Source organism: Chanodichthys erythropterus, chromosome 8, assembly GCF_024489055.1.
Source record: "Chanodichthys erythropterus isolate Z2021 chromosome 8, ASM2448905v1, whole genome shotgun sequence".
NCBI classification, from domain to species: Eukaryota; Metazoa; Chordata; class Actinopteri; order Cypriniformes; family Xenocyprididae; genus Chanodichthys; species Chanodichthys erythropterus.
Genome location: NC_090228.1, coordinates 8,906,700 through 8,931,340, shown reverse-complemented (window position 1 = coordinate 8,931,340; position 24,641 = coordinate 8,906,700). Strand labels below are relative to the sequence as shown.

Genomic DNA, 24,641 nt, shown 5'->3' with positions numbered 1-24,641 from the left:
CTGTCACTATCTGATGTTGCTGGTCAGCTTTTTTGTCCACAGACTGATTTGTATTTATTGGGTCGTGGAATGTCTGAGCAGTGATTTTTCAGAAAATAAAATATAAAAAAATTCTGATGTAATCAAGTAATCTGAGGATTGTCTCCCTGCATCTGTTATTGCAGTGTGAATTAGCTCTGAAAATGCAGTAAACTGAATGAACAGGGTTGCTCACACAGACTGCATTTATGCTTTTAAAAAAGATGCAGAACAGAAAAATGAAAGGACTGTATAAAGTTTAGACAGTATAAAAATCATTCTCTATGGAAAATCCTCCAACAAAAAAAGTTTAAGTGAAACCTTTGACATGTTTTTTTTTTTTTTTCTGCAACAGATTTTCATTTGAATTAAGTCTTGTAATGTGGCTATGGTACACTCTCAATGTACAATTTATGTCATTTAAAACTAAAAGAAACATCCCAGCAGCAGAGATTTATTGTGCATCATGTCCTCCTTCATCCTCCACTCTCACTCTCTTTGCTTTAGTGTCTCTGTGTTTTTTGCTGCTTGTTCTACATATCTGATTTTCAACTGTTCATCCTGTGGTCTTCTGGCCTGCTGTGTTTGAGTTGTTTTCCATCATGTGATCTCCTCTGTCTCTCTCTCTCTCTCAGGTCAGTTTTTGTTGGAAGAGTCTCGTCTGGGAGAGGCAGCAGTAATGGCTCAGAAAGCTGCAGAGCTGGACAGTTCTGAGTTTGACGTGGTGTTCAGCGCTGCTCATATGCTCAGGTGTGTGTGTGTCTGTCAAACATTCACATCGCTACATCTGCACACTTTTGAGTCAGGTGGATTGCAGGTGGACTCTACTTGTTATTGATCACCTTCTGGGGGTTTATTTTACAATAATGACCACCTGAATTAACATTATTCTGCTTATTCCCCAGCTATCTGGCAAATAAATTCATGGACACCTTGATTATTGTTTAAAAATTTTTTTTTGACAGCAACCTAATTCATTATTCTAATGAGGCAGCAGAGTCTTATGAGAGAAATTAACAGTTTTTACTACAAAAATAATGGCTGTTCAACCAGAATCAGTCATTCTGGATTTTTATTATAAGAAAGAACGAAACACTTTCTGTTCTAGTAAGCATTTAACACAGTCTCACAAGTTGTAAAGACAGTCTGTGTTTCACAGACAGGGCTTGGATTGAGTCAGAAACTGGCCTTAGTTCAGTTAGGGCATTTATAGCTTTTATCAGGTAAAACAGTTCAAACATGCATTTTGGTCTGGGACTAGGCTTAAACCTTTTCTGTGAAACTACCTTTTTTCCCTAAGGCATGTTTATAAAAACTACTTAAATGTCCTAATTGAACTTTGGCCTAATCCTGCCTTAATCTAAGCCAAAGTCCCTGTCTAAACCCTGTCTGTGAAACCAGGCCTTACTTTGTCATCTCGTTTCAGGATTAAGTGTTTTTACTGCCCTCTAGCAGGAAGACTAACGCACTACAGTAAGAAATGGGCTTTGTCCGCCTGTCTTTAGAATAAGTAGTGTTTTGCTGCCATCTCGTGGATGAGTAACGCATTGCCACCTTTAACACAGATGCCCATGGCTGCTAATTTGCTGTATACTTAGTGAATGACATATATGCCATAGGGAACATTTTATTTACAACCTAAACTTGTGATTTAACTTTTTACTAGCAATAAACTTTAATATTTAATGAAGAATTTATAAAATAAAATAAAATAAAAAATAAAAAAAATAGCTTATAGTTGTCACACAATAATGTGATGTTATTTATAAAGATTTCTATTCCTGTAATTTGAGCAGTTATCAGTGTCTGTATCAGCAGGTGTTTGATGCTGTAAATATCCTGGGTGCTTCCTCTCTCTGAAATCTTTAATGTCTCCAGTGTGATTATTTTTGGCCTCTGGCAGGTGTGTGTGTGTGTGTGTGTGTGTGTGTGTGTGTGTGTGTGTGTTTGTGTGTGTGCACATCCTCACTGAAGTGTCTCAACATGGAGGAGGAGTTCTTTTCTCTGCTGACGTGCTTTCGATAAATATGGAGAAAATCATAAATGCCTCCTCTGATTTGTCACTGAAGCTCTTTGGTGGTTTCCTCTGTTGTGTCTAATAAGGTAATGATGAACTTGATTGGAAAGTTTTGGGGCTTGCTCTCTCTCTTTAGGGGATGACAGCGCCCAGTTTCTTCAGTGTGTTTGAGGGAGCAGAGGAGAAACTTGTGCGTTCTGAGCCGATGAAACAAAACTGAAGGAGATGATGGGGAGATGTTTGATGCTGATGTTACTGATCAAAATCATCACTGCAGGTACTGTAGGTATAAATATATATATTTTTTGGCTAACTGCCACATATCTATATTTTGTGCATTTATTAAAGAGTTTTTTGATGTTGCTTTTTTGCCTCTCTGTTTTACTGTTTTTATTTTTTTATTTTCTAATAGCTCTTTCCCTTTTGCGTTGTTCTGTATCAAATCAAACTAATTTCTGTAATATCCTTACATTTATTAAAATGTTTATTTGAGTTTGATGCTGTTTTTAGCTTTTTTTCTCTCTCTCACTGTTCTTTTTTTTTTTTAAATCACTTTTTCTTTTGGGTCATTCCATGTGAAATCAAACAAATTTCTGTAACACCCTTGATTAAAATGTTTGATCTTATTCACATTTTTTTTATCAATTTAATCACATTTTTTCAATGTTTCTTCATGTCTCATTCTCTCTGTTCAATATATAGACAGTGTGAATGTGAGGTTGGTTGGTGGTCCCAGTCGCTGTGCTGGTAGAGTGGAGGTTCTTCTTAGAGGACAGTGGGGAACAGTGTGTGGTGAATTCTGGGATTTGGCTGATGCTGCAGTGGTGTGTAGAGAGCTGGACTGTGGAGAACCTGTAGATGTTCTGGGTGATGCTCATTTTGGACCAGGATCAGGACCAATCTGGATGAGTAATGTCATGTGTGCTGGATCAGAGTCTACACTTAAAAACTGTGGGGCATTAGGATGGGGTAAACATAGATGTGGTCACAGTGAAGATGTTGGAGTCATCTGCTCAGGTAAGTTGCTCCAAATCTGAGTTCATGATTGCATGACTGAGCATTGTTCACGTTTGCTGTTTATTCTTTATTTACCTCTCTTTTATCTTGTATCTTGTGTATCTTATCTTTTATCTTGTTTATCTTTTATCTTTATTTCCCTCTCTTTTATCTTGGTTTTTATTTATTTGTTTGTTTGTTTGTTTATTTATTGGAAGTTGGTTGACTTTAAAATACAAACACAAAACGTGTAGCCCAGTGTTTTCGTTCCTCAGTGCATTTTTATTTGACAATACCAAACAGTGAATCAAAAACATACAAACACACTAATGTGGATGTGTGACAAACATATATTATATGATTATACATATAAATATATTGCCAATAAACATTTGCTAAAAAAAGTTTCAAAAATTCACAAAATAAAACGCTATATGAAATTATCTTAAGAATGTCTATATATCAAGTGTTATTAGCTACTTTACCATTTAAGTGATCTTTGTTCTTTCAGAAGTCAGGCTGGTTGGAGGTTCTCGCTGCTCTGGGAGGTTAGAGATACTTGATGATCAGACGTGGGTTTCAGTGTGTGCTGCTGCCTTTGACCAGCAGGATGCAGAGGTTGTGTGTAGAGAGCTGGACTGTGGGGCTCCTGTACAGGTGCTGGGAGAAGATGCTTTTGGCAAAGGAGACGCTCAGATGTGGACACAAGAGATTCAGTGCAGAGGAAATGAGTCTCAGATTCACCTTTGTTCAACATCACCATCACATGGACACAACTGTTCACATGAAGATAGTGTTGGGTTGGTGTGTGCAGGTTAGAACTCATTCCACTTCAGATTCAAATCTCCAGGTTAAAACCTATTTCAAAATGTAATTTCCTCTTAGTCTTTCAATTTTACAATTTTATAATAGGCTATTGACAAAAATATAAACTTTAATTAAAACATTTGAAATACAAAAATTACTAAAACATTTTTTTTTCTCTTTTTCTCTTTATATGTGTGCCACAAATACAGTATTGTCTCCCCTTTCTTTGTGGAACCTGCTTTTGCCAAAATAGCAGCTCCGAATCTTCTGTAATAATGCATAGTAAGGGTGGGGAACACGTGGCATGGGATCTGAGAGCATTCCTGCATATAAAAATATCTACAGATCCTTCAGACTCCTACGGAGCCCCGCACATGACATGCAAGAAAAAAATTAAATCATGCACATGATTTAGGCTACAATTTTTAGTAATACTTTAGAATAATGGTCCGTCATTAATAAGTAACTATGCAGGAAGTAATGCAGGACTAATGAGTAGTACTACATTAACACTTCAGCTACTTCTATTAACTAATATAGAAACAAGCTTAACTAATCAGTAAGTAATATCACATTTAGAAGATAGTTCCTTATTAGCTAATCAATAATGAGATTACCATCATTAATAACTATTAACTAACGGACAAATTGTAAAGAACTACTAGTGATCTGGACAATTATTTTAAAGTGAAAAAGATGTTTTTCACTTAAAAATAATGGTCCTGATCACTAGTATTTCCTGCATAGTGACTAGGTAACACTTGAGTAATTAATGATGCATTTTATGACCACGTTGAGAGTAAAAAAAGACAATTGCTCACATCTCAGACACTTTAGAGTTATGATTAGTAATTAATTAGTAATTCTTTATAATTTGTAGTTACCTATTAGTTTTTAATAATGCCAATCTCATTCAGTAATTATTGATTACCTATAATAAGGAACTATCTTAGTCCTAAATTTGATATTACTTACTGATTAGTTAAGCTTGTTTCTATATTAGTTAATAGTAGTAGCTGAAGAGTTAATGTAGTACTACTCATTAGTCCTGCATTACTTCCTGCATAGTTACTTATTAATGATGAACCATTATTCTAAATTGTTACCCTATTTTTTTTCTTGCATGTCACGTCCGGGGCTCCATAGATTCCTAAGGAACACATGGGCTCATTTCTTCTGCTCCTGCCACAGGTTGTCTGTGGGCTTTAAATCAGGGGAGCAGAGTGGCTATGGCAAAACAAACTTCTTTTTATTGTGAGTGAACAATTTTATTGCTGATATTGTGGCATATGTTTGGTCATTCTGTTCTGCTCATGTGCATGCTAGAATATCCAACCACATGCCAGTTTAATCTAAACAATGGCAAACTGTATGTCTGTGGCTCCTTGCATCATGTTTTAAATTGCTCAATGCTGCAAAAACATGTTGTAAATAGAAACCTTTGGCGATCTTAAGAGCACAAACACAAATTCACACCAGAGCATTCGCCAAATCTGTTTCACCAGTATGCTATTATTACAATTTCAGCTGAGGGTGCTCTTGCTTTTGTTTGGAGGCACCCTCTATCACCCTCATAGAACCAGGCATGCCCATCTCATACTTCCACGCACAGTCCATATGATGTAATTTTGTCATCAGGAGGGTCCGCAGATGTCCACACACCCCATCCACATGGAGCACAATTTTTGATTTTTAATCCCCGTATCCGCTTACATATATTTATATATAATCTATTTTAATCTCTATAATAAAAATGTATAATTCAGATTTTGATCTCCATATCCATTTACATATATTATATATATCTTCCAAGGGTTTTTTTCCCTCCTAGGACTTTTTTCCCAGTGTTAGCACGCTGGGTTTTTCTCCTAGGGGGTTTTTTCCACCCCTGGAAGTCAGCCGACATTGGCTTAATGTAGCACCATCTTGTATATGTTACATATTACCACGCTTGTTTGTACAGCTTATTTTTAACCACTTCCCTTTTTTTCTGTGCTTCTAATATGTAAAGCTGCTTTGAAACAATTACCAATTGTAAAAGCGCTATATAAATAAATTTGACTTGACTTGACTTGACTTGAGAACCAATGCATTACTTTACAAACCAATGCACGAGCAATTCAGACTGCGTGATTGTATAAAGGCTTCAGTATCAGAGAAAAAGGAGTTTTCCTCATAGCATCTTGTCTTATTAAAGGATTAGTTCACTTTCAAATTACATTTTCCTGATAATTTACTTACCCCCATGTCATCCAAGATGTTCATGTCTGTCTTTCTTCAGTAGAAAAGAAATTAAGGTTTTTGATGAAAACATTCCACATTCCATTTTCTCCACATAGTGGACTTCAGTGGCCTCCAAACTGTTGAAGGTCCAAATTGCAGCTTCAAAAGGCTTTAAACAATCCCAGACAAGGAATAAGGGTCTTATCAGAGAAACCATCGCTAATTTTCTAAAAAAAAAATTGTATACGTTTTAACCATAAATGCATATCTTGAACTAGCTCTCTTCTTCTTCTTCTTCTTCTTCTCTATTTAAATTCCAGCAGTGTAGACACTGCTAAGTGTATTACTGCCCTCCACAGGTTAAAGTTTGAATTAAATTGTCATATATAATATTCTATTGCAAGTATATAACATATATTAAGTTAGTTCAAACTTCAACCTGTGGAGGGCAATAACACACTTAGCAGTGTCTACACTGCCGGAATTAGAAAGCTAGTACAAGATATGCATTTATGGTTAAAACATATATAATTTGTTTTTTAGTTGTTGTTTTTTTTAGAAAATGACAGATCGTTTCACTAGATAAGACCATTGTTCCTCATCTGATATCCTTTAAAGCCCTTTGAAGCTGCACTGAAACTGACATTTTGACCTTCAACCGTTCGGCCTCCATTGAAGTCCACTATAAGGAGAATAATCCTGGAATGTTTTCATCAAATTTTCATCATTCTTTTCGACTGAAGAAAGGAGTACATGGACATCTTGATGACATGGGGGTGAGTAAATTATCAGGAAATTTTGATTTTAAAGTGAACTAATCCTTTAATAATCTATATTATTTAATAAGACGAACGACGCAGTACTCGTGTAGTATCACAAGGAAACTGCACTAGATAGTGCACATGTGCCGAAAGGAAAGGCACCTCAACTGTGCACGAGATAGAGTTTAACGCAGAAAATGAAGTATACCCGGGCCCTTAAAAAGTCTCTTCTAACTAGCTGCAGTCCCACTAAAAACTCCAGTGATGTCTGGTGTTATGTATGAGTAAAATAATAATTGTAACTTTAATACGTAGCCTAAGTAATGGGTGGAGTCACGTAGCGATGACAAAGTGATTTGCTCTGAGAATACAAGTGCAATGTGAGCATTAAATACGCAAGTTCTTTTGTTCCTGAATTGTTATTTTGACTATTCTTTAGTGTCCTCTGTCTTAAGTAAAAAGGGAAAGACGTGACATCTGGCAAACTGTATGTTCTTATAGTTTTGATGACATCTATGGCATTTAATCCTTCAAATGTGGCCATATAGGTCACATCTGATCAAATTTTGGAGAATTTTCATTATCACAAGACCTGTAACATGGCATTTCTCCAACTATGATCTTTGGGGATTGTTTTTGGCCACACAAACTATCCTCCTTACTGTGATTGTTAACATCTATAGTTGATTTAAACTTCTTATTTTTTGCCATCATCATGGGAATTCTCAACCATTTTCTTAGGGCCAGTTCCTGATTTGTGCAGCTCAACAGCTTTTTTTTCCCCCACACATCATTACTGTATTCTCAGATATTCCCAATGTGATTGGTGAGTGTGGGATAGCCTACTGCTGTGTTTCACCTCAAATTTAGAGTCCAGTGAAAGAGGTCATGTACACTTCAGAAAGTCATGTACCACTTCAGTTTCACTAATCACTCAGGTGGACTTAAAAAAAAGTACAACATGAATAGTTTTACTCATAATAATAAGAATGTCTAGAGGTGCTTATAACTGTGGCAGGCATGTTTTGTGCCTACTACTACAAATGTACTGTTATTCATTTTGTTATTTTCATTATTTTTTTCTATAAATTTACTTATAAATATTAGCAAAACATCTAAACTGCATTTGATGATAAGACCAATATAATAAACGACGACATTTTTCACAGCTTATCAGGGGTCCTATTTCTATTAGAAGCTGCTATACTGTAAGTGTTTTTTTTTTATGTGATTTATCTTATTTACTTCCTTTTTCTGAATGTTTCTTCATGTCTCATTTTCTCTCAATATACAGAACATGCAAATGTGAGGTTGGTTAATGGTCCCAGTCGCTGTGCTGGTAGAGTGGAGGTTCTTCATAGAGGTCAGTGGGGAACAGTGTGTGGAGATCTCTGGGATTTGGCTGATGCTGCAGTGGTGTGTAGAGAGCTGGACTGTGGAGAACCTGCAGATGTTCTGGGTGATGCTCATTTTGGACCAGGATCAGGACCAATCTTGATGAGTTCTGTGTTATGTACTGGATCAGAGTCTACACTGAAGAACTGTGGGTCAGGAGGATGGGGTAAACATAGATGTGATCACAGTAAAGATGTTGGAGTCATCTGCTCAGGTAATTTGCTTCAAATCTGAGTTCATTATTACATCACTGAACATTTTTCACATTTCCCTAATTTTAACAGAATCACTCTTTAAACTATCACTGTTTCTCGATGGAATAATTCTATCAAATCTGCCTGCTGAGTCCATTAACTGTATACCTAAAGAAAGTTAAAAGCACTTCTCCTACATGAGTAATGAACTGTTAATGAACTTTATGGTTTAAACTCTTGTTTATTTATTGGAAGTTGTTTGACTTTAAAATACAAACACAAAACGTGTAGCCCAGTGTTTTTGTTCCTCAGTGCATTTTTATTTGACAATACCAAACAGTGAAACAAAAACATACAAACACACTAATGTGGATATGTGACAAACTACATTTATTATATTGCCAATAAACATTTGCTAAAAATTTGCTTAAAAAAAGTTGCCAGGTGTACATTGTGTGATTTATAATAGTCCTATATGATTGTTGCTTGTTAGACTGTACGTTCATGATCCTCATGTCACACTGTGGGATCTCAGCTGTCATTTATGTCAGACTGACATTACACCATCAACCCGTACACGTTCGGTGACTGTGAGCTGCACGTGGGACTGAATGGTGACTAACAAAGAAATCTCTAACGTTAATTTTGATAACGGCTTGTCTTGAAAAACAAATATTCTAACACTGCCAGAATTTCGTCAGAAGTAAAATTCGATGGCAACGATCATTAATCGGTTGTCTGGGAACATGTCAAACTAGAGATTAAAGACTACAGATTTTAGCCTAGGATTATAGGAATCTTTTAAGATTTGCAAAATTCGTCTCAAACAATCAAATCGTAGCCAAAATCGCACCTGCCTTAAGAAATTCAAAAAATAAAACACCATATGAAAATATCTCAAGAATTACTTTACCATTTAAATGATCCGTGTTCTTCCAGGAGCAAGACTGCTTGGAGGTTCTCGCTGCTCTGGGAGGTTAGAGATACTTGATAATCAGTCGTGGGTTTCAGTGTGTGCTGCTGCCTTTGACCAGCAGGATGCAGAGGTTGTGTGTAGAGAGCTGGACTGTGGGGCTCCTGTACAGGTGCTGGGAGAAGATGCTTTTGGAAAAGGAGATGCTCCGATGTGGAAAAAAGAGACTCAGTGCAGAGGAAATGAGTCTCAGATTCACCTCTGTCCAAAATCACCATCACATGAAAACAACTGTTCAAATGACAGTGATGTTGGGCTGGTGTGTGCAGGTTTGAACAAATTTCCTTTAAGCAAAAATAATAATATGAACAATAAAGTTGTTTTTTTTCATTGTTTTGTGCCTGTGTGATTTAACCCAATTTCAATCATTATTTTTCTCTGTCTTTCACTGTCTCTTTGTCTCTCATTCTCTCTGTTCTATAGACAGTGTGAATGTGAGACTGGTAAATGGCACCAGTCGCTGTGCTGGTAGAGTGGAGGTTCTTCATAGAGGTCAGTGGGGAACAGTGTGTGGTGATTTCTGGGATTTGGCTGATGCTGCAGTGGTGTGTAGAGAGCTGGACTGTGGAGAACCTGTAGATGCTTTAAGTGATACTGGTTTTGGACCAGAACCAACATGGAGTGCTCTGATGTGTGCTGGATCAGAGTCTTCACTGAAGAACTGTGGAGCATCATTAGGGGATAGACGTGGCTGTGGTCCTAATGGAATAGCTGGAGTCATCTGCTCAGGTAAACTGCTTCACCAGATAGCATGTAATCATTGAAACAATGTTGAGTCAGTGTTGATGCATTAATGCTAATTGCATTGAATTAACATTACAAAGTGATATTTTTTCAGCTTCACATTTGCACCCTCAGTTACTGTTGAAACCATGTTGAGATTTCAACCACAAATCAATCAATGATAATTTCATTGAATCAACATTATGAAGTTATGATGGTTCAATATCACATTTGCACCCACATGTAAAGTTGAAACAATGGTGAACAAAAAAATCAATGGTATAATGCTACTGAAATTAACAAAAATAATCAATGGTTATATTGTTGAATCAGCTTTACACTGATTGATTCTCCATCACTGATGATGTTGAAGAAATACTGAAATTAACAGAAGCAGGTCATTAGGGTCAATGAAAACTCCTCATGAAGAGGAATAAACACCTCTGATCTATGGCCGTGACATTAATCAGTTCACATAGCATTCAAGTAACAAGTTTATCTTCAAGAATAAAAGAGCTTAGTTTTTTATTTATTATGAAAATGTATTTGAAAGCTGCAGATTCACCTTGTGTAGACCTTACTCTGTTTAAATATCACAAAATAGCCATGTAAGTCACTTTCCCAAACACAAGGTGTAGTTTTTTGTGTGATTGTGTTTCAGTGGGAACAGGCTTGGAGATCAGTTACATTCCTCGAATATAACACAGATTCAGGAATATGAATGATTACCTGATTAAGCAGAAATCAGGGAGTAGGTGATAAGGCACAGGATAGCATCCCAGGTCAGGATATAATGCTATCAACTACAACTCAATGTATAATCAATGTAATTTGCAACAACTCTGAGAAACTCAAAGAAATGCACTAAATGCACTGAAATATTATAAAAAATAAACTTAGCGTAAATATGTGCGTACAGTACACACTTACACTGGAGTGAAGTAATGAAGTAAACAGAATGATTTTCCATTTAAACATTTCAGTTTCCCCATTTGGATTAAATATGTCATAAATATAAATATTTGTAGTGTATGCGCTGCTTGAACACTTGTCCTGTGGCATGTTGTGTTTTAATGAATAAACTACAGTAAGGATTGATTTGGTGCATGATAATTTCATTTTAAATTGTCTTCCAAATAGCAGAACTCAAATTCTGAGAAAATATTTTTGCGCGAATAATGATAAATGATGTGCACTTCGTCTAAGCAGATAGCACCATAATGGCATAATGACAGACACTGAAGGAGTCACTTGGTGATCATCCGACGAGTAGCTACTGTAGGTTGCACAGTACTGTACAACCTCTGCTGAAATCAGGTGTGCTGCTGGTGTTGTGCACAGACAGAAAATAGCCTAAAGTTAACCCAATTCATGGTCTTCACAATATTATGAAAAATGTCAATGTATTTGAAGGATAGATTTTGAAGGAAACTTTAGGTTGTGTACATTTTATTTTTAAAATGTTTTGTCAGTGACGCACTGACCCTTATGAAATAGTATACTTCAAGTTCATTTTCTCAAGTATACTTAAGTAATGTTCAAGTACATTTTTAAGTATACTTTATGTAGTAAGTATACTAGTATCAATGTACTAGTAAACTTGTAAGTGTACTATTTTAATACCGCTTGGGTCTAGATTGGCCCAACTGAGGTATACGTTTAGTGTACTATAAGTGTAACAGTAGTAAACTTTAAGTACACAACTAGTTCACAACTAAATTTCTCACTTGTACTGAATCTAAGTGAACTTGGTAGTTTACTATTTTAATACTAGTAGTAGTACATTTTTAGTATATGAAAGTACACCTTGAAATATACTCTCTGTAAACTACTAGTTTAGTGCAAGTACACTTGTAAGTTTTCTTTAAGTGAACATGACATCACACTTACTTTTTATATATTATTTTTGCATTTTAAGTATAATATGTTCCTATTTAGGTATTATTTTTATACTTGAAATATAGGTTACACTTTATACTTTAATTCTTTCCATTTTAAAAACATTTTATTCTAGCATGAAACCATGAAAGTTTCATTGGGAAAATTAAGATAAGTATTCATTCATGAAAAAATTGCATTTTTGTCAAAGATGTCCGGACGGGATTCAGAACAATAATCAAACACAGGTGTGCCCTGTCCAAATACCCACACTCGTGGTCTTTTCACTTGACCACTTGTGTACTTACATGATGTATTTCCTGTTTTTGGCTCAAGTGTTCAAGTGGCCGTGAAGACTGCAAGTGTGTGTAGAACTTTTGATTAACCGATGGGACACACTTATAGTCTTGCAAAAAAATGCAAGCGTTAAAGGTCCAGGTATATATATAAATATACTGCTGGATCTTTAATGTTGTGGGCCTATTTTTCTGCTGGAGGTCCTGGACAAAGATATATCATATCATGGATTCCATCAAATACCAACAGATAAAAAATCAAAACCTAACCGCTTCTGCTAGAAATCCAATAATGGGCTGTAGGATCATCCAATAATGGGCTGTAGGATCATCCGTCAGGACAATGATTCAAAACAAACATCAAAACCAGCACAAAAATGGGTCACTGAGCACAAAATTAAGCTTCTGACATGGCCATCCCAGTCCCCTGACCTGAACCCTAAAGAGAATGAGTGGAGTGAACTGAAGAGAAGAAGCACCAACATGGAGCTGGAATCTGAAGGATCTGGAGAGATTCTGTATGGAGGAATGATCTCTGATCTCTTGTCAGGTGTTCTCCAAACTCATCAGGCATTATAGAAGAAGACTCAGAACTGTTATTGTGGCAAAAGGAGGTTGCAAAAAGAATTGAATAAAAGGGTGCCAATAATTGTCAACGTGTTTTGGAGAATAAGATTTATTCATAATGTTATTTATTTATTTATTTCATATATGCATTTATCCTGGTCAGACAATTGTAGTAACAATCAGACTCTTCACAATTTACTAGAAATAATGTTTTTGTGGAAACCTAAGAAGAAATCAATTATTATTTCTAGTCAATTTAAGAGTCTGATTGTTACCACAATTGTCTGAACAGGATAAGAGCATTGCTGAGGTGAAGGATTTTATTGTAAACCATTTATTGTGAAAAATCAATCCAGAGATAACCAACACAAAACATCAAATTCTCAACTATAAAGCTTACAGGGATTTTTTTTTATTATTTATTTTATTATATATTTATTGATTTTCCATTTATAAAATAAGTGTCTTATGTTTTTATGTGTGTACTCTCTTCTTCAGGAGTCAGGCTGGTTGGAGGTTCTCGCTGCTCTGGGAGGTTAGAGATACTTGATAATCAGACGTGGGTTTCAGTGTGTGCTGCTGCCTTTGACCAGCAGGATGCAGAGGTTGTGTGTAGAGAGCTGGACTGTGGGGCTCCTGTACAGGTGCTGGGAGAAGATGCTTTTGGAAAAGGAGACACTCAGATGTGGACACAAGAGATTCAGTGCAGAGGAAATGAGTCTCAGATTCACCTTTGTTCAACATCACCATCACATGGACACAACTGTTCACATGAAGATAGTGTTGGGTTGGTGTGTGCAGGTTAGAACTCATTCCACTTCAGATTCAAATCTCCAGGTTAAAACCTATTTCAAAATGTAATTTCCTCTTAGTCTTTCAATTTTACAATTTTATAATAGGCTATTGACAAAAATATAAACTTTAATTAAAACATTTGAAATACAAAAATTACTAAAACATTTTTTTTTCTCTTTTTCTCTTTATATGTGTGCCACAAATACAGTATTGTCTCCCCTTTCTTTGTGGAACCTGCTTTTGCCAAAATAGCAGCTCCGAATCTTCTGTAATAATGCATAGTAAGGGTGGGGAACACGTGGCATGGGATCTGAGAGCATTCCTGCATATAAAAATATCTACAGATCCTTCAGACTCCTACGGAGCCCCGCACATGACATGCAAGAAAAAAATTAAATCATGCACATGATTTAGGCTACAATTTTTAGTAATACTTTAGAATAATGGTCCGTCATTAATAAGTAACTATGCAGGAAGTAATGCAGGACTAATGAGTAGTACTACATTAACACTTCAGCTACTTCTATTAACTAATATAGAAACAAGCTTAACTAATCAGTAAGTAATATCACATTTAGAAGATAGTTCCTTATTAGCTAATCAATAATGAGATTACCATCATTAATAACTATTAACTAACGGACAAATTGTAAAGAACTACTAGTGATCTGGACAATTATTTTAAAGTGAAAAAGATGTTTTTCACTTAAAAATAATGGTCCTGATCACTAGTATTTCCTGCATAGTGACTAGGTAACACTTGAGTAATTAATGATGCATTTTATGACCACGTTGAGAGTAAAAAGACAATTGCTCACATCTCAGACACTTTAGAGTTATGATTAGTAATTAATTAGTAATTCTTTATAATTTGTAGTTACCTATTAGTTTTTAATAATGCCAATCTCATTCAGTAATTATTGATTACCTATAATAAGGAACTATCTTAGTCCTAAATTTGATATTACTTACTGATTAGTTAAGCTTGTTTCTATATTAGTTAATAGTAGTAGCTGAAGAGTTAATGTAGTACTACTCATTAGTCCTGCATTACTTCCTGCATAGTTACTTATTAATGATGAACCATTATTCTAAATTGTTACCCTATTTTTTTCTTGCATGTCACGTCCGGGGCTCCATAGATTCCTAAGGAACACATGGGCTCATTTCTTCTGCTCCTGCCACAGGTTGTCTGTGGGCTTTAAATCAGGGGAGCAGAGTGGCTATGGCAAAACAAACTTCTTTTTATTGTGAGTGAACAATTTTATTGCTGATATTGTGGCATATGTTTGGTCATTCTGTTCTGCTCATGTGCATGCTAGAATATCCAACCACATGCCAGTTTAATCTAAACAATGGCAAACTGTATGTCTGTGGCTCCTTGCATCATGTTTTAAATTGCTCAATGCTGCAAAAACATGTTGTAAATAGAAACCTTTGGCGATCTTAAGAGCACAAACACAAATTCACACCAGAGCATTCGCCAAATCTGTTTCACCAGTATGCTATTATTACAATTTCAGCTGAGGGTGCTCTTGCTTTTGTTTGGAGGCACCCTCTATCACCCTCATAGAACCAGGCATGCCCATCTCATACTTCCACGCACAGTCCATATGATGTAATTTTGTCATCAGGAGGGTCCGCAGATGTCCACACACCCCATCCACATGGAGCACAATTTTTGATTTTTAATCCCCGTATCCGCTTACATATATTTATATATAATCTATTTTAATCTCTATAATAAAAATGTATAATTCAGATTTTGATCTCCATATCCATTTACATATATTATATATATCTTCCAAGGGTTTTTTTCCCTCCTAGGACTTTTTTCCCAGTGTTAGCACGCTGGGTTTTTCTCCTAGGGGGTTTTTTCCACCCCTGGAAGTCAGCCGACATTGGCTTAATGTAGCACCATCTTGTATATGTTACATTACCACGCTTGTTTGTACAGCTTATTTTTAACCACTTCCCTTTTTTTCTGTGCTTCTAATATGTAAAGCTGCTTTGAAACAATTACCAATTGTAAAAGCGCTATATAAATAAATTTGACTTGACTTGACTTGACTTGAGAACCAATGCATTACTTTACAAACCAATGCACGAGCAATTCATACTGCGTGATTGTATAAAGGCTTCAGTATCAGAGAAAAAGGAGTTTTCCTCATAGCATCTTGTCTTATTAAAGGATTAGTTCACTTTCAAATTACATTTTCCTGATAATTTACTTACCCCCATGTCATCCAAGATGTTCATGTCTGTCTTTCTTCAGTAGAAAAGAAATTAAGGTTTTTGATGAAAACATTCCACATTCCATTTTCTCCACATAGTGGACTTCAGTGGCCTCCAAACTGTTGAAGGTCCAAATTGCAGCTTCAAAAGGCTTTAAACAATCCCAGACAAGGAATAAGGGTCTTATCAGAGAAACCATCGCTAATTTTCTAAAAAAAAAATTGTATACGTTTTAACCATAAATGCATATCTTGAACTAGCTCTCTTCTTCTTCTTCTTCTTCTTCTCTATTTAAATTCCAGCAGTGTAGACACTGCTAAGTGTATTACTGCCCTCCACAGGTTAAAGTTTGAATTAAATTGTCATATATAATATTCTATTGCAAGTATATAACATATATTAAGTTAGTTCAAACTTCAACCTGTGGAGGGCAATAACACACTTAGCAGTGTCTACACTGCCGGAATTAGAAAGCTAGTACAAGATATGCATTTATGGTTAAAACATATATAATTTGTTTTTTAGTTGTTGTTTTTTTTAGAAAATGACAGATCGTTTCACTAGATAAGACCATTGTTCCTCATCTGATATCCTTTAAAGCCCTTTGAAGCTGCACTGAAACTGACATTTTGACCTTCAACCGTTCGGCCTCCATTGAAGTCCACTATAAGGAGAATAATCCTGGAATGTTTTCATCAAATTTTCATCATTCTTTTCGACTGAAGAAAGGAGTACATGGACATCTTGATGACATGGGGGTGAGTAAATTATCAGGAAATTTTGATTTTAAAGTGAACTAATCCTTTAATAATCTATATTATTTAATAAGACGAACGACGCAGTACTCGTGTAGTATCACAAGGAAACTGCACTAGATAGTGCACATGTGCCGAAAGGAAAGGCACCTCAACTGTGCACGAGATAGAGTTTAACGCAGAAAATGAAGTATACCCGGGCCCTTAAAAAGTCTCTTCTAACTAGCTGCAGTCCCACTAAAAACTCCAGTGATGTCTGGTGTTATGTATGAGTAAAATAATAATTGTAACTTTAATACGTAGCCTAAGTAATGGGTGGAGTCACGTAGCGATGACAAAGTGATTTGCTCTGAGAATACAAGTGCAATGTGAGCATTAAATACGCAAGTTCTTTTGTTCCTGAATTGTTATTTTGACTATTCTTTAGTGTCCTCTGTCTTAAGTAAAAAGGGAAAGACGTGACATCTGGCAAACTGTATGTTCTTATAGTTTTGATGACATCTATGGCATTTAATCCTTCAAATGTGGCCATATAGGTCACATCTGATCAAATTTTGGAGAATTTTCATTATCACAAGACCTGTAACATGGCATTTCTCCAACTATGATCTTTGGGGATTGTTTTTGGCCACACAAACTATCCTCCTTACTGTGATTGTTAACATCTATAGTTGATTTAAACTTCTTATTTTTTGCCATCATCATGGGAATTCTCAACCATTTTCTTAGGGCCAGTTCCTGATTTGTGCAGCTCAACAGCTTTTTTTTCCCCCACACATCATTACTGTATTCTCAGATATTCCCAATGTGATTGGTGAGTGTGGGATAGCCTACTGCTGTGTTTCACCTCAAATTTAGAGTCCAGTGAAAGAGGTCATGTACACTTCAGAAAGTCATGTACCACTTCAGTTTCACTAATCACTCAGGTGGACTTAAAAAAAGTACAACATGAATAGTTTTACTCATAATAATAAGAATGTCTAGAGGTGCTTATAACTGTGGCAGGCATGTTTTGTGCCTACTACTACAAATGTACTGTTATTCATTTTGTTATTTTCATTATTTTTTTCTATAAATTTACTTATAAATATTAGCAAAACATCTAAACTGCATTTGATGATAAGACCAATATAATAAACGACGACATTTTTCACAGCTTATCAGGGGTCCTATTTCTATTAGAAGCTGCTATACTGTAAGTGTTTTTTTTATGTGATTTATCTTATTTACTTCCTTTTTCTGAATGTTTCTTCATGTCTCATTTTCTCTCAATATACAGAACATGCAAATGTGAGGTTGGTTAATGGTCCCAGTCGCTGTGCTGGTAGAGTGGAGGTTCTTCATAGAGGTCAGTGGGGAACAGTGTGTGGAGATCTCTGGGATTTGGCTGATGCTGCAGTGGTGTGTAGAGAGCTGGACTGTGGAGAACCTGCAGATGTTCTGGGTGATGCTCATTTTGGACCAGGATCAGGACCAATCTTGATGAGTTCTGTGTTATGTACTGGATCAGAGTCTACACTGAAGAACTGTGGGTCAGGAGGATGGGGTAAACATAGATGTGATCACAGTAAAGATGTTGGAGTCATCTGCTCAGGTAATTTGCTTCAAATCTGAGTTCATTATTACATCACTGAACATTTTTCACATTTCCCTAATTTTAACAGAATCACTCTTTAAACTATCACTGTTTCTCGATGGAATAATTCTATCAAATCTGCCTGCTGAGTCCATTAACTGTATACCTAAAGAAAGTTAAAAGCACTTCTCCTACATGAGTAATGAACTGTTAATGAACTTTATGGTTTAAACTCTTGTTTATTTATTGGAAGTTGTTTGACTTTAAAATACAAACACAAAACGTGTAGCCCAGTGTTTTTGTTCCTCAGTGCATTTTTATTTGACAATACCAAACAGTGAAACAAAAACATACAAACACACTAATGTGGATATGTGACAAACTACATTTATTATATTGCCAATAAACATTTGCTAAAAATTTGCTTAAAAAAGTTGCCAGGTGTACATTGTGTGATTTATAATAGTCCTATATGATTGTTGCTTGTTAGACTGTACGTTCATGATCCTCATGTCACACTGTGGGATCTCAGCTGTCATTTATGTCAGACTGACATTACACCATCAACCCGTACACGTTCGGTGACTGTGAGCTGCACGTGGGACTGAATGGTGACTAACAAAGAAATCTCTAACGTTAATTTTGATAACGGCTTGTCTTGAAAAACAAATATTCTAACACTGCCAGAATTTCGTCAGAAGTAAAATTCGATGGCAACGATCATTAATCGGTTGTCTGGGAACATGTCAAACTAGAGATTAAAGACTACAGATTTTAGCCTAGGATTATAGGAATCTTTTAAGATTTGCAAAATTCGTCTCAAACAATCAAATCGTAGCCAAAATCGCACCTGCCTTAAGAAATTCAAAAAATAAAACACCATATGAAAATATCTCAAGAATTACTTTACCATTTAAATGATCCGTGTTCTTCCAGGAGCAAGACTGCTTGGAGGTTCTCGCTGCTCTGGGAGGTTAGAGATACTTGATAATCAGTCGTGGGTTTCAGTGTGTGCTGCTGCCTTTGACCAGCAGGATGCAGAGGTTGTGTGTAGAGAGCTGGACTGTGGGGCTCCTGTACAGGTGCTGGGAGAAGATGCTTTTGGAAAAGGAGACGCTCAGATGTGGACACAAGAGATTCAGTGCAGAGGAAATGAGTCTCAGATTCACTTCTGTCCAACATTGCCACCAGTCAAAAGCAACTGTTCACATGAGCACAACATTGGTTTGCAGTGTACTGGTAAGAGTTCAAAATGCAACAAAGCAGTTTTCATTTTATTGTAACATATTTCCACTCACTTTTTCTATTAAGCCTCGCTCTCTCTCCATTATCCATAGACATAATAAATATAAGACTGGTAAATGGTCACAGTCGCTGTGCTGGTAGAGTGGAGGTTCTTCATAGAGGTCAGTGGGGAACAGTGTGTGCTGAAGACTGGGATATGAATGATGCTGCAGTGGTGTGTAGAGAGCTGGACTGTGGAGAACCTGTAGATGCTCTGTATGTCGATAATCTTGAAACAGGATCAGGACCAATCTCAATGAAATATGCACTGTGTACTGGATCTGAGTCCACACTTAAGAAATGTGGATTCATACAATCAAGTGTTCCTGATGTGTGTCTTAATAAGAGTGCTCAAGTCATTTGTTCAGGTAAGCTAAAAATCCTGTTTTTTATTATACAAAACAATTTCACCAAAAATAGTCATGATTTTATTTTACATAATCATTTTACACCAGTCCTTTGACCACACAACCTGTTATGATCAGACTTTATTTATCAGCAACCTTGTTAAAAATAAACCTCAGTGGCTCATTTCTAACTCTACAAATTAATACCATGCCCTGCCTGAAAGGATACAGACCAAAAATATTTAATTTATAGATTTATAAGCCATGATTTTGTTGATTTGTGTTGTCTGATTGGTGGATTTCCCCACATTTTACTCTTATCTTTAGTTCTAATGTTTATGATTAAAATCCTAAAGCCATTCATAGCTTACTCTCAGTAAAGGCCTTTTTGGACTGGAAGTTTTGCTGAAATTTATAGTGTTTTCTTAGTAAATTTATTTTATTTCATAAGATCAAGGAAAATATAATTTCTTATATGATTGGGTTGATAGATGCTTTAGAATTTAGGTTTCCTAACATAAATGTTGTTCTTTTAGGTGTCAGGCTGGTTGGAGGTTCTCGCTGCTCTGGGAGGTTGGAGATACTTGATGATCAGTCGTGGGTTTCAGTGTGTGCTGCTGCCTTTGACCAGCAGGATGCAGAGGTTGTGTGTAGAGAGCTGGACTGTGGGGCTCCTGTACAGGTGCTGGGAGAAGATGCTTTTGGCAAAGGAGATGCTCAGATGTGGACACAAGAGATTCAGTGCAGAGGAGATGAGTCTCAGATTCACTTCTGTCCAACATCACCATTAGAAGAAAACTGTTCTCATTACAGTGATGTTGGACTGGTGTGTGCAGGTTTGTATTTTTTTTAAATAAACAAAAAAAAATGTACCCTACATATAAGCTAAATACGTAATTGATTTGGTCACCATAGTTTTGTTCTCTTTGTGTTCTGCATTTTTCCCTTATTCCTTTATTTTCCCTTATTTATTTAGTCATCTCTTCCTATTCATTATATAGACATTATGAGAGTAAGGCTGGTTGGTGCTCACAGTCACTGTGCTGGTAGAGTGGAGGTTCTTCATAGAGGTCAGTGGGGAACAGTGTGTGGTAGTGGCTGGGATATGGCTGATGCTGCAGTGGTGTGTAGAGAGCTGGACTGTGGAGAACCTGTAGATGCTGTGGGTGATGCTTATTTTGGACCAGGATCAGGACCAATCTGGACAAATCGCAGTATATGTACTGGGTCAGAATCTACACTGAAGAACTGTGGAACCATAAACTGGGGTTTTTATGACTGTGATCATACAAAAGATGCAGGAGTCATCTGCTCAGGTAAACTGCTCCAAACCATGCCTTGTTTTGTTTTTTATTTGTTTGTTTGTTTTTTTATATCACTTATGATCCAACGGCCTCAAAGGGGAAGTTCACCAAAAAATGAAAATCCAGTCATCATTTACTTACCACCTTGTATTTCTGAACCTGTATGAATTTTTTTAGTGTGCAACAGAGGCCAGCTTGTAAGAGCTGTGTGAGTAAACCTCACTCCGCTTACATCAAAAGGCGCACTAGCGACTGACACTTGAAGCTGCAGTCTTTAGTCTCTTTGTTAGCTTGCCCATATCCCACGCTGACGACCCGGGTTTGAGGCCCGCACAGAGTAGGACCTGAGGGGTTGCATGAGGAGAACAAAGGATAACTTTTTATTACTTTTACTATACTGAGAAGAGTGCCAGGATACTCTTTAAAAATTCCCTTTTTGTATTCAACAAAAGAAAGAAAGTCATACGACTTTGGACTGGCATGAATGTGATGAATTTAATTAATTTACCTTGATTCCTTTTCACTTGAAAAAGTGTTGCTTCGTGGTAGACCAATAATGACTAGAATAACAATGTGATGACAAACAAATATTATAAAACAGTGCTATACTTAATGTTTAATGTTTCTTATCTATTGCTACTTCAGGTGTCAGGCTGATTGGGAACTCCGGTTGCTCTGGGAGGTTAGAGATACTTGATGATCAGTCGTGGGTTTCAGTGTGTGCTGCTGCCTTTGACCAGCAGGATGCAGAGGTTGTGTGTAGAGAGCTGGACTGTGGGGCTCCTTTACAGGTGCTGAGAGAAGATGCTTTTGGAAAAGGAGACACTCAGATGTGGACACAAGAGATTCAGTGCAGAGGAACTGAGTCTCAGATTCACCTCTGTCCAACATCATCCTCAAACAAACACAACTGTTCATATGATACTAATCAGGGGCTGCTGTGTGCTGGTAAGAGTTAAAATAATATAAGAATAATATATTTTACGTATCTTATTATTTACTCATAGTCTCTCTCTTGTCACTTAGATAAAAAGAATGTGAGGTTGGTTGGTGGTCCCAGTCGCTGTGCTGGTAGAGTGGAGGTTCTTCATAGAGGTCAGTGGGGAACAGTGTGTCATTATTTCTGGGATTTGGCTGATGCTGCAGTGGTGTGTAGAGAGCTGGACTGTGGAGAACCTGTAGATGCTCTGGGTGATGCTCATTTTGGACCAGGATCAGGACCAATCTGGATGAGTTTTGCCACATGTACTGGATCAGAGTCTACACTGAAGGACTGTGGGTCAGCAGGATGGAGCATACATGGTTGCACTCACAATTCTGATGCTGGTGTCATCTGTTCAGGTAAATCATTTAACGAGTTTGTTTGCCCATATAATCTTTAGGGTATTAGGTTAGCTAATTTGGCTTGCTGTCCACTGAGGAGGGGCTCGATGAAGCATCTTCAAATCGAGCTCTGATACACACCCCAGTGAATAAATATAGGATGTGATTACATAGGGCAAGGTACCTGAAATGAATGGAGTTTGGGGAGGTGGAGGGAAGCTGAAACAGCTAAGACTGAAGAGAGGTAAGCAGCTGCTTATATACTCTGGCTGTTGATTGGAAGATTAGATGGGCTCGCTCCTCCCTAAATTACGTTTAGGAACTTCACTTATTTTGTTATCCATGGATATATGGTGACACAGAGAATTATTTTTTGTTTGTATTTCTTTTTGTTTACTGTGGTACATGTACATAAAAAAAACAGGTCATAAAGCTTCCAGACTCATTAATGGATCTCACCTCTGCTCTGGGAGGTTAGAGCTACTTGATGATCAGACGTGGGTTTCAGTGTGTGCTGCTGCCTTTGACCAGCAGGATGCAGAGGTTGTGTGTAGAGAGCTGGACTGTGGGGCTCCTGTTCAGGTGCTGGGAGAAGATGCTTTTGGAAATGGAGATGCTCAGATGTGGACACAAGAGATTCAGTGCAGAGGAAATGAATCTCAGATTTCATTCTGTTCAATATCATCGTCACACAAACACAACTGCACCAGTGACAATAAAGTGGGACTGATCTGTTCTGGTAAATTATCAATATTCAGTATCTCTTTATTTGTTTTGAATAAAGTATAACTTCTTATTTGTCAGCTGCATTATACTATTTCTAACCTCTGTTTTTTATTCAGGTTACACTGATGTCAGACTGGTCAATGGTTCAGACTCTTGTTCTGGAAGAGTGGAGCTTCAGTTCCTCAATAAGTGGGGCACAGTGTGTGATGCATGCTGGGATATGAGAGCTGCCAGTGTCCTCTGTAGACAGCTGAATTGTGGGATTGCTGTGTCTGTTGTGGGATCAGACTGGTTTGGAGAGGGAAGTGGTGAAATCTGGGCTGATGTGTTTGATTGTGACGGGAATGAAACAAAACTCTCAGAATGTTCCATCTCTTCATGGAGTCGAGCTGAATGTTCTCATAGACGAGATGTTGGAGTCATCTGCTCTGGTGAGGGGATTTTACTGAAAAAAAAAAAAAAGTTAAATACATAAATTACCCTGCAATTTCTAAATAAAGTGTCACATCTTTCACTCAGGTTCCTCTCTGGCTGTTCATGATGGTCTGGTGCGTTTGTCTGGAGAGAGACAGTGTGAGGGGAAGGTGGAAGTTTCCATCCATCAGGTCTGGAGGAGAGTTCTGCTGGACTCCTGGAGTCTCACTGAATCCTCTGTGGTCTGCAGACAGCTGGGCTGTGGCTCTGTGCTGAACTTCTCCGGCTCCTCTTCATCCAGTCCTGAACACAGTCATGAGTGTGTGACGGGCTTCCAGTGCTCTGGGAGTGAAGCTCATCTGGGGAACTGCAGCTCTCCACAAACTCTCAACTGCAGCTCCACACAACAGCTGTCAATCACCTGCCTTGGTGAGAAGAGCAACATCTGGGCAGATTCTTCAGTTGTTAGTGATCACTAATGTGTTTCTCTTTCTCTGAATATCAGGTCACGGGTCCATCAGGCTGGTGGGTTCTGGGGGAGACTGTGCAGGGAGGCTGGAGGTTTTTCACAGCGGCTCATGGGGGACAGTGTGTGATGACTCCTGGGATATTAAAGATGCCCATGTGGTGTGCAGACAGCTGCAGTGTGGAGTGGCCCTCAGTAACCAGCAGGTACCAGCCTGGTTTGGTCCTGGTTCTGGACCCATATGGCTGGATGAGGTGGAGTGTGAGGGGAATGAGACGTCCCTGTGGAGCTGCTCTTCTCCAGGCTGGGGAAAACATGACTGTCAACACAAGGAGGATGTAGGAGTCGTGTGCTCAGGTAAACAGTGCACTAGTGCAAATGTTTATCAAAGATATATTTGTTTGCGGCTATTTACCAACAAAATAAATATGTGGACATGAAATATTGATTTGAGGATAAATTACAACCTAAACTCCAATTGTTTTAATACACATACTTCTCCATCTAGAGTTTAAAGAGATCAGGTTAACTGAGGGCTGTGAAGGGAATGTGGAGGTTTTCTACAATG

General features: G+C 37.3%; 1 pseudogene; it reads left to right on the top strand.

The window, feature by feature from the left end:
- The window catches only part of LOC137024482 (uncharacterized), a 108,288-nt pseudogene that overhangs the window by 58,557 nt on the left and 25,090 nt on the right, over positions 1–24,641 (top strand).